Here is a 9,090-nt window from a genome sequence, read left to right on the forward strand (position 1 = left end):
CATACCTGTTGTGCCATTGGAGTTTCGATTGGATCCTTCAATTTAAAAACAAGTTTGTATGAGTAAATACAGTGATACAAGAGCAAAGCAGTATGCACGATAGCCATGGAATCTTAAATTAGAATAGTTGTTCTTCAGGTTTAGGCACTTGTTCTACATGAACAGAGTACAGTAAGACGCAAGAATATAGTACTTAAAATAGAAAATGAGCTCATAGACCTTACCACATTCTTGGTTCGGGACCAGTACAGAACAAGGCATTCCCAGTCATCGTCCAGTAAATGTGTCTCGGGAGAATGCAAGGGAATTTGATGAGTTTCTTTGCCGGTGAAGTACGTTTTCTTCAGGTAATTCCGATACTTCCACCAAGCATTCTTGAAGATAGCAGAGGTATTAGCACAAGTTACCTCATCCCGAGTTTCCAAATCGGTCCTTCTCTATAGAGAAAAGGGGGGAAATTTGATGCATTATAACCATCATGGAGGTAGGATGTATGGGACAAAGCAAAGTAATTGCCATGAATAACATTACGTACACATAACTCCTGGACAAACACCTGCAACTGGCATTTTCCTTCATCTTCAGTATAATATGTCGAAGATGGGAAGATACGCACATATGATTTAACAACATCAAATGCGATAGATGCTAAACTACGACTGGTTGGTTGTGCTTCCTCCACAGGAATAGGCGTACTAACTGGTGGAGTTGGGGTTCGCCGTGGTAGTGCTGTCCCTTTGGGCACTGAGCTGCCTTACTAACTGCTCTTGTTTCGAGCTCTTTTGGTGGAGATGGTGCTGTGTCAACAGGAACTGGGTTACTATCTGTTGGGGTTGGGGTTAGATTGGGTGAAGCTGGTTCTCTGTCCATCACAGTAGGGGTACAATCTGCGGGAGTCTGGGTTATGTGTGGTAGGGCTAGTTCTCGTGCATGTACAACTGGGGTGCTATCGCCACCAAGAGGTAGCATTGTTTTATTTGAAGACCATGTTTTTACTCTGCTAGATACTTGCATCAGCCACTCCAATTCAAATGGCTGATAAATAGGAAACATAGTTGAATGTACAAGCATTGTATGAGAGACAGATGCAATAGATTGTGTGGAAAAAAGAGGGCATGAAATAGTTGACATGTATATTGTTTAACTAAAATGGATATCATGACATAATTTCACATATATGATGTATATCTAAATTGGATAGCACAGCATAACATAATTCAAAGATATGATGAATAACTAAACAGGACTGCATGACATAATTCACCTACATGTTATCTAAGTAATCAGGATCGCATGATTTAATTCACATATGTGATTTATATGCTAAACAAAGGGCATTTGATATGATGTCTGAACAAATAACATGGTGTTGAATATTGTGTATATGATGTCTAAACAATGCAATGGAAGACACCATATGCATGATATGAGCAGTATAACCGTGCCAAGTTAGAGCATACACCTTGGTGGGGGAATAGGACTAGTCATCTGTGTCTGAATTCATCTTCGAGGAGCTATCGGAACCCAATAAGAGATCTTCTTTGACAGGTAGCACTGTCTGCTCTGAAGGCCTTGTTTTCACTCCAGATTTTTCCATCTCCCACCCAAATGGCTGATTCACAGGAAGAGTAGTTTAATGTACAAACATTGTCGACAAATGGAAATGTAATGAAGAAAAGGATGGGCAAGATATCATTCAAATATATGATGCCTGGTTAAACATGATGGCATTGCACATTCCACATATATTATGGCTGGCTAAAAGACATGAGATTGCATTATTCCCATATATGTTATAGAAACTAAACATGTGGCATTACAGAACATGTCTAAGCTAAGCAGATGACATATATGATGTCAAAAGTAGGCACTACAAGGCAACATATGCATGATATGACTAACATCATCATGCCAAGGTAGAGCAAACACCTTGGGGGGGTAAATAGGAGTTGTCAGCTGCGTCTGAATCCGCCTCAGAACAGATATCTTCCTCTGGATTACAATCTGGAGAGGGGGGAGGGTTTGCCTTGGACCCACCATGGAGCGATGTCTGTATGACATTGTATTGTTGCGCAAAACTATTCTCTTTTTCTCTACATGTTCAGCATAGTTGTGTACAATATCTGACATGCATACGAAAAAATACGGTGAGATTATGTAAGGAGAGCATGCAGAAATTTAGAGTGATGGTAACAACCAGTGGATGGATGCAAAAATAATGATAACAGGCTGATGATTGCTTTAATTTAATAAATAGACAGATGATGATTGCTTTACTATTTTTTCCCACCCAAGATGAACAACATAGGCATACCCTAGGTGAACCAGATATTAGACAGAGATACTATTCATTGCTACCTCGATATGTGCCCCACAACTAATTTAGAACTCTAGTTTGAACATTAATTTGGACCTGACTTGGAGTCTAAGAGGTGAACATGATGATAAAGTAGCAGGTAATTTTAAGCAATGCATAACATAAGCAGAAACAAAAGAGTGCGACCTCTCTTGTGCACCCGTGTACTCCTCAGGTTCATCTGCTGAGTCAATGATGGTGATGCCATTGCGGTGGGTGCCGGCGGCAGGAAAGGAGATCTGAGGCGACGAAAGACGGTCAGGAGTCGTGATGTCTGGTTTGGTGGATGCTTCTGTCGATGGAGCAGCTCAGTTGTGGTGGACGATGTCGCGATAGGAGCAGGACAAACCACGAAAAGTTCCCTTCGACACCTACCTGTAACTGAAGTAATTCTGTAAGGGCTCATTTGGTTTGCATGATTCTAAAAATGCAGGGATAGGAAAAACACCGGAATAGGATAGGAATGCACATGGTAAACAGAGCATTTGTAAACATAGGATTTCTGTCAACTTGGGTGTTTGGTTCATAGGAATTGGAAGAGCACAGGAATGCAACGAAACATGGCCAAAATAAAGTGAAACCATATGAAAGCGTGTATAGCTAGAATGTTATTCTGCCACTAATGCACTTGGTCTTGTTTTCATGCATAGGATTTTGAAAAGTAGGTCCAGGTGGATGGTTTGCTCCATTCCTTTCAACAAAATGCATGAATAATTGAATAGTAGAGTGCCATAGGAAAATTCCTTATTGCTTTGTTTTTCCGTTGAACCAAAATAGCCCTAATGGATCGACATGAATGTAGAGCAATAAGTGATGCAACAAGTGTACAACCTCTTTGCTATAGCCGTGTCAACCTCGGCATGGGTTGGTCGCTGAAGAAGTTGAGGCAGAGGTGGCTGTCGGAGGTGTGGAGGAAGATCTGAGGAATCTGTAGACAGCGTCCAGGGCACTTCTCTGTTGTGACGGATCGTTCTATCGTTGGAGTAGCTCCGGTGAGCCGTAAGACATCAAGGCTGAAGCAACACAAGAAAGACATTGTTAATCTCAAGTGGGATTCTAATAACATCTCCAATAGATGATATAAAATAGATGTAAAATTTACATCACCAAAACCACCTAACTACAACAAATGAGGTAAAAACTGTTGACTCTGAACTTAACTGTCGAAACTGAAATTTACTATGGAATCTGAATGTTACTATCGAAACTGAACGCAACGGTAGCAGAGAGGCACTTGACATGTAGTTTAGGGAGGGCCTGCAGTTCATCTTCAACCCACACCCCCCTGAGCCGTCAGCCACCACCGGCCGAACCGCCGGCCCTAGTGCCGCCTCACCGCCCCGAAACAACTCCCCACCACCGGTCCACAGCAGCCCCGGTCAGCCCTCTAGGCCCCCGCCCCCGCCCCCACCCTGAACCCTAAGATAGATAGTGGGGTACCTCTCCAGCGAGCCCCCTCCCCGTTGCGGGTGGTTCTTCCTTACCTCCGGTGAGCCCCCCACCCCCTGAAAATTGACTGACCCAAAAGTCGATTCAGTCGACTGAAGTGTAGATAAATCAAAGCAGAATAGTAGCACGCAAGGGTGAGAGCAGCAGCAGCAGCACGAGGGAGTGAGTGAGAGCCGGAGCAGCAGCTGCTGCGTGAGCAAGCGAGCAAGCGAGAGCCGGAGCAGCAGCAAATCCGGCTGGTATGGACGCCGCCGCCAAAGGGGCCTCGCACTTGGGGAGAGCCGCCGTGGAGATGACGCCGGGGTGCCGGCTTCAAGGTAACCGCTCCATGGGGGTTCGGTATGGAGCACCGTCGGTGCTGGGAGGTCGAGTTAAGGAGAAGGGCGATGCGATGAGTGTACAACCTCTTTGCTGGCGCCAAGTAAGCCTCGGCTTCGTCCGAGGAGTCAGTGAGGATGATGCGGTTACGGTGGAGCAGATTAAGGTGGCGCTGTGGGGATGGAGCAGCCGCGATAGACGAGGTGATCGTCGGAGCAGCTCCTTGGAGGTGGAGGACGGGGCGGCTGAACCGGCGGGATGACAAGATGGATGATGGATCCTCATCCGAGGAGGTGGACAAGGGACGTCGAGCTGTTGCGGTGGACGACGTCATCGGGGAAGAGGCTCCTGCTGGGCAGCGGTGAGGTGGCGGATGGAGGAGGGTGGGGTTTCGCGGCTGGAGCGGAGAGGTTATGGCGGCCTGGGATTTTGAATGGCAAAAAGGAGGCGCTGGGACGGGGTAAACCATGACTTAGTGACGCGCTTGTCTAAAATGTAGGGTGTGTTACAAAAGTACCCCCACCGATTTGAACTAGCGGCCCTTTCGGCTCAGGGTTAGAAGGGGGATTTCGCGTTTTGGGATTTCGCAGCTGGAGGGAGTTTTCGCGCGTGTTGTAATTTCGGGATAGCAAGGTGCGGGTTGTGGAGGCGCCAGTTTTGGGAGCACGATATCTGAACTTTCAGGATATAACAAGGCACGGGTTGAATTTTAGGGAAAAGCCTAACGTGTAATATTGTACTTGTACGTACCAAATCAATTCACACTTCCCTCAACCAAAAAAACGAAAAAACAAAACTATTCACACCACACAAAGAGAGTCTTGCCCTGTTTTACTGTACAAATGCTATTCAAAGCTACTCCCTCCTTCCATCTATATAGGGCCTAATGTGTTTTTCAATGCTAACTTTGACCAAATATTAGAGCAATAATATATGACATGCAACTTACAAAAAGCACACCGTTAAATTCGTGTGTGAAAGGAGCTTTCAATGATATAATTTCCACATTGTGCATGTCATGTACTATTAATCTTGTAAATAGTCAAAGGCGGTCTTAAAAACGCATTACGCTCTATATAGATGGAAGGAGGGAGAGTATGAATCCATGTTATGTCTAATTAAATTTTTTTCGCTGGCTGTATAATGCATGTAACCTACTCATACCAACATTTTAGTGTATTCCAAATGTCTATACTACCACTGCAATTAGAACTGAATTTGAATTCATTTCTCTATTTCAATAATAATCTACAATCATGATTGTTGCCAACTTCAACCACCATTCGTGTATTACCTTAATAACGCACCACATGATTACTATAGAGATAGACATGAACTATGTGTACTATATGAACTCGAATTCTATTTTTTGAATACACTTGAGGTTGATTCCAAATAATAGTACATTTGATGTACTAACTATATATTCATAATCTAAACCATGTTCCATACGCGATGTTTATCACACAAAGTATAGTGCCCCGCCCATTACATTATGACAAGTATTTAGCCCTGAGCTGCAAAAGCAACACATTAGCCCAAATTATAATCAATGTTCTATATATTATATGTAGTACTAGCAAGATGCCCATGCGTTCCACGGAACATCAACATGATCAATGGGAGGCCTTATTTGCAAATATGGAGGGGTGTGGGTATCTTTTTTCAAAATTGCCATAGTTTCCTTCCTATCCGTCCGATAAGACGGCCTATATTGCAGGATGGCAGGCACACCATCATCAACAACTCTGTTTTTTATAAGAGTAGAGATAAAATATATTATATGTAGTATAACATGTTCATAACCACACCATGTGTATCACCGTTATATATATTCACACATGCGTCGGTTTAAAACACTATGATAAATTCTTCAAATATCCGAATTCGCTTTTTATAATGAATTGTGATCTCTATTCGTCTTTTACACCCACACAATGCTCTTATGTTTGTAGCTAGCGCTAACTTTCTCTCGTGCATGCACATGCCCACATCCCTCTCACCCTCCCTTAACATTCTCTAGCTCCATCATGCAAATTCGTCTTTTCACTTTAGGTCGTTCACCCATGGTGTGTGTAGGCCCCCCAGCTCCTTCTTTACGGCACACATCGATCGATATGCCTCTCTAGCCAGGTGTGCCTAGCACAAACACAAGCTTCCCCTCTTCTCTTATCACCGTCCATGCCTCACTCCCACCACTCTTTACATTGATCTCGTACTCACACACTCCTTCCCACTCGATATAGTATTCCTCTCGCACCACCTCCTAGATGCATCCCTCTCTCTCTATCCTTCTCCCCATGCCTTATTTGCTTCTAGCACATACATGCATGTATACCGATCAATCTCCCAACATATACCTAGGTCGACTTTAACTATTTCCCCCCACCCATCGATCGACGTACCTTGATGACCCACAAGCATAGGGGATCTATCATAGTCCTTTCAATAAGTAAGAGTGTCGAACCCAACGAGGAGCAGAAGGAAATGACATGCAGTTTTCAGTAAGGTTTTCTCTGCAGGCACTGAAATTGTTGCTAACAGACAGTTTTGTGATAAGATAAATTGTAACGAGTGTCGGTGTCAAAACCGGCCGATCTCGGGTAGGGGGTCCCAATCTATGCATCTAAGGCTAATGGTAACAGGAGGCAAGGGACACGATGTTTTACCCAGGTTTGGGCCCTCTCGATGGAGGTAAAACCCTACTTCCTGCTTGATTATCTTGATGATATGAGTATTACAAGAGTTGATCTACAACGAGATCGTAGAGGCTAAACCCTAGAAGCTAGCCTATGATGATTGTGATTGTCCCCTCTAAGGACTAAACCCTCTGGTTTATATAGACACCAGAGGGGGCTAGGGTTTACACGGAGTCGGTTACAAAGAAGGAAATCTAATATCCGGATCGCCAAGCTTGTCTTCCACGCAAAGGAGAGTCCCATCCAGACACGGGACGAAGTCTTGAGTCTTGTATCTTCACGGTCCAATAGTCTGACCAAAGTATATAGTACGACTATCCGGATACCCCCCCACCCCCAATCCAGGACTCCCTCAGTAGCCCCTGAACCAGGCTTCAATGATAATGAGCCCGGCACGCAGTTTGTCTTCGGCATTGCAAGGCGGGTTCCATCTCCGAATACTCCAAAGTATCTGTTGCAATGAACAGTGTCCGGATTCACATCAATGTCGCACTCCTCGGCTTCTGTGCTTCAACAATGGCCATCTCCACGTGTCGAGCGAATACGAGGAGCCAGGGCATTTTTGCATTTGCCACCCTGGTCCTGCAGGCTAACCGTCTATTTGAAGGGACGGGGATTCTCAGATCCAAGCTTCACCTTCTTCCCTTGAGAGAGCATCCACCAGAGCGCACCCAGAAAAAATCATTCCAGCGGGGCCGGTCGCCGCAGCTCCTCCTCTCGCTCCCGTAGCTCTAGGACAGGTGATTGGGAGGATTCTGTTCCCCAAAGCCGTTTAATAGAGCTGCAGACCCAAGGGTTTCTTCCACCAGCGTTCATGGTCCCCGTCCAAGCCGGACTAGCCACCAATAATGGCGGGGAGCAAGCGGAGAGATCTCCCAATCCATCCCGGGGGAGCGGATATGCCTCATCCTGCATCTCCTAAGAGGCATCGGGTTCCCAATCCACCCATTCCTTCGCGGGCTCCTGGAGTTCTACGGCCTCCAGTTGCACAACTTCACCCCTGCCTCTGTGCTGCATATAGCAGGATACATTGCCCTTTGTGAACTATTTCTGGGCTGCGAGGCTCACCTCGGGTTATGGAAGAAGTTGTTCTGCCTCGTCCCTCGCAACTAGGGGGAATCCATATGTCAAGTGGGCGGAGCCAAAGTATGGCGCGTCGCCGAGACCGGATACCTGTCCTGTACTCCCAAGAAGGCACCTGAAAACCGGCCTTCGGAGTGGTTTTATGTCGATGACGTTCCCCTTCCGGAGCCAGTCCGTACGGGTCTCCCTGAGTTCAATAACGCTCCACCAAAGGCACGCCGAAGTTGGCGCCCTCAGGGCCCCCAAGAGGAGGATACCAGAGAAGTACACTTCCTGATGAGCAGGACAAAGATACTAGCCATATCCGGGCTGACAATAGTCGAGGTTATAGCAATATGCATAATGCAGGGAGTGCAGCCGCTTCAATATCGGGGAAGCCCATGTGGCACTACAACGGGGAAGATGATGCCACCCGCTATGGTCGTAAAGGTCCGGACTCAGCCACTACTCTGGCAAGGATATTGTCCGATTTGTATAAAGGAGAAGAAGAAGAATTCCTTCATATTAAACCATGGGATGGGTTTTCTATGTACAACCCCCCAAGTTGGGTAAGTCATCACTTTTTCCCCCGCTCCGTTCATTCTGGCATCCTTCGTCACGATTATTTACCTTGATATTTTTGAGCAAGAACTGAGGAGGGCCATAGAAGGATTCAACAGCCCCTTCCCGCAGCCAGAGGACCCCGGAAGGGCCTTTGATCTAGGACTCGAAGAAGATCCGGATATTAGTGTGGAGCTCGTCAACGGGATATTTTATCAGTCCAGCTGTGATGGCGCTTCGGTGGCTATCGTCGCTGACTATCCCGGACTGCTACCTGCATCGCGTGTAAGCAAAGCCAAAACCCTATCCTCTGAAAAGCACTCCTTTATGATACCATGCCTTATGTCTAAAATATAGTATTTTTGTAGAGACGACCATCGGAACGCGGCGCCGAGCCCCTGGGGGCTCGTCGGCAAAGGGCGTCTAGATCGGGCAGGCTCAAGAGGAAGGCGGTTAGGACGCCATTACAGAGATATGGTAAAAACCTGCTATGTGATTATTGTGTTTGAAATGTAACAGCGCCCTTTGTGTCCTGGCAGAAAGAGGAGTTGCCGGACTATATCCGGAGATCTTGCCAATCAAGCCTCCACCAGCCGGATTCCAGAACCGGCTTCGAGAGAGGATGCCAATGCGGGGCCGATGCCG

Source organism: Triticum dicoccoides, chromosome 1B (assembly GCF_002162155.2).
Source record: "Triticum dicoccoides isolate Atlit2015 ecotype Zavitan chromosome 1B, WEW_v2.0, whole genome shotgun sequence".
Classification (NCBI taxonomy): domain Eukaryota; kingdom Viridiplantae; phylum Streptophyta; class Magnoliopsida; order Poales; family Poaceae; genus Triticum; species Triticum dicoccoides.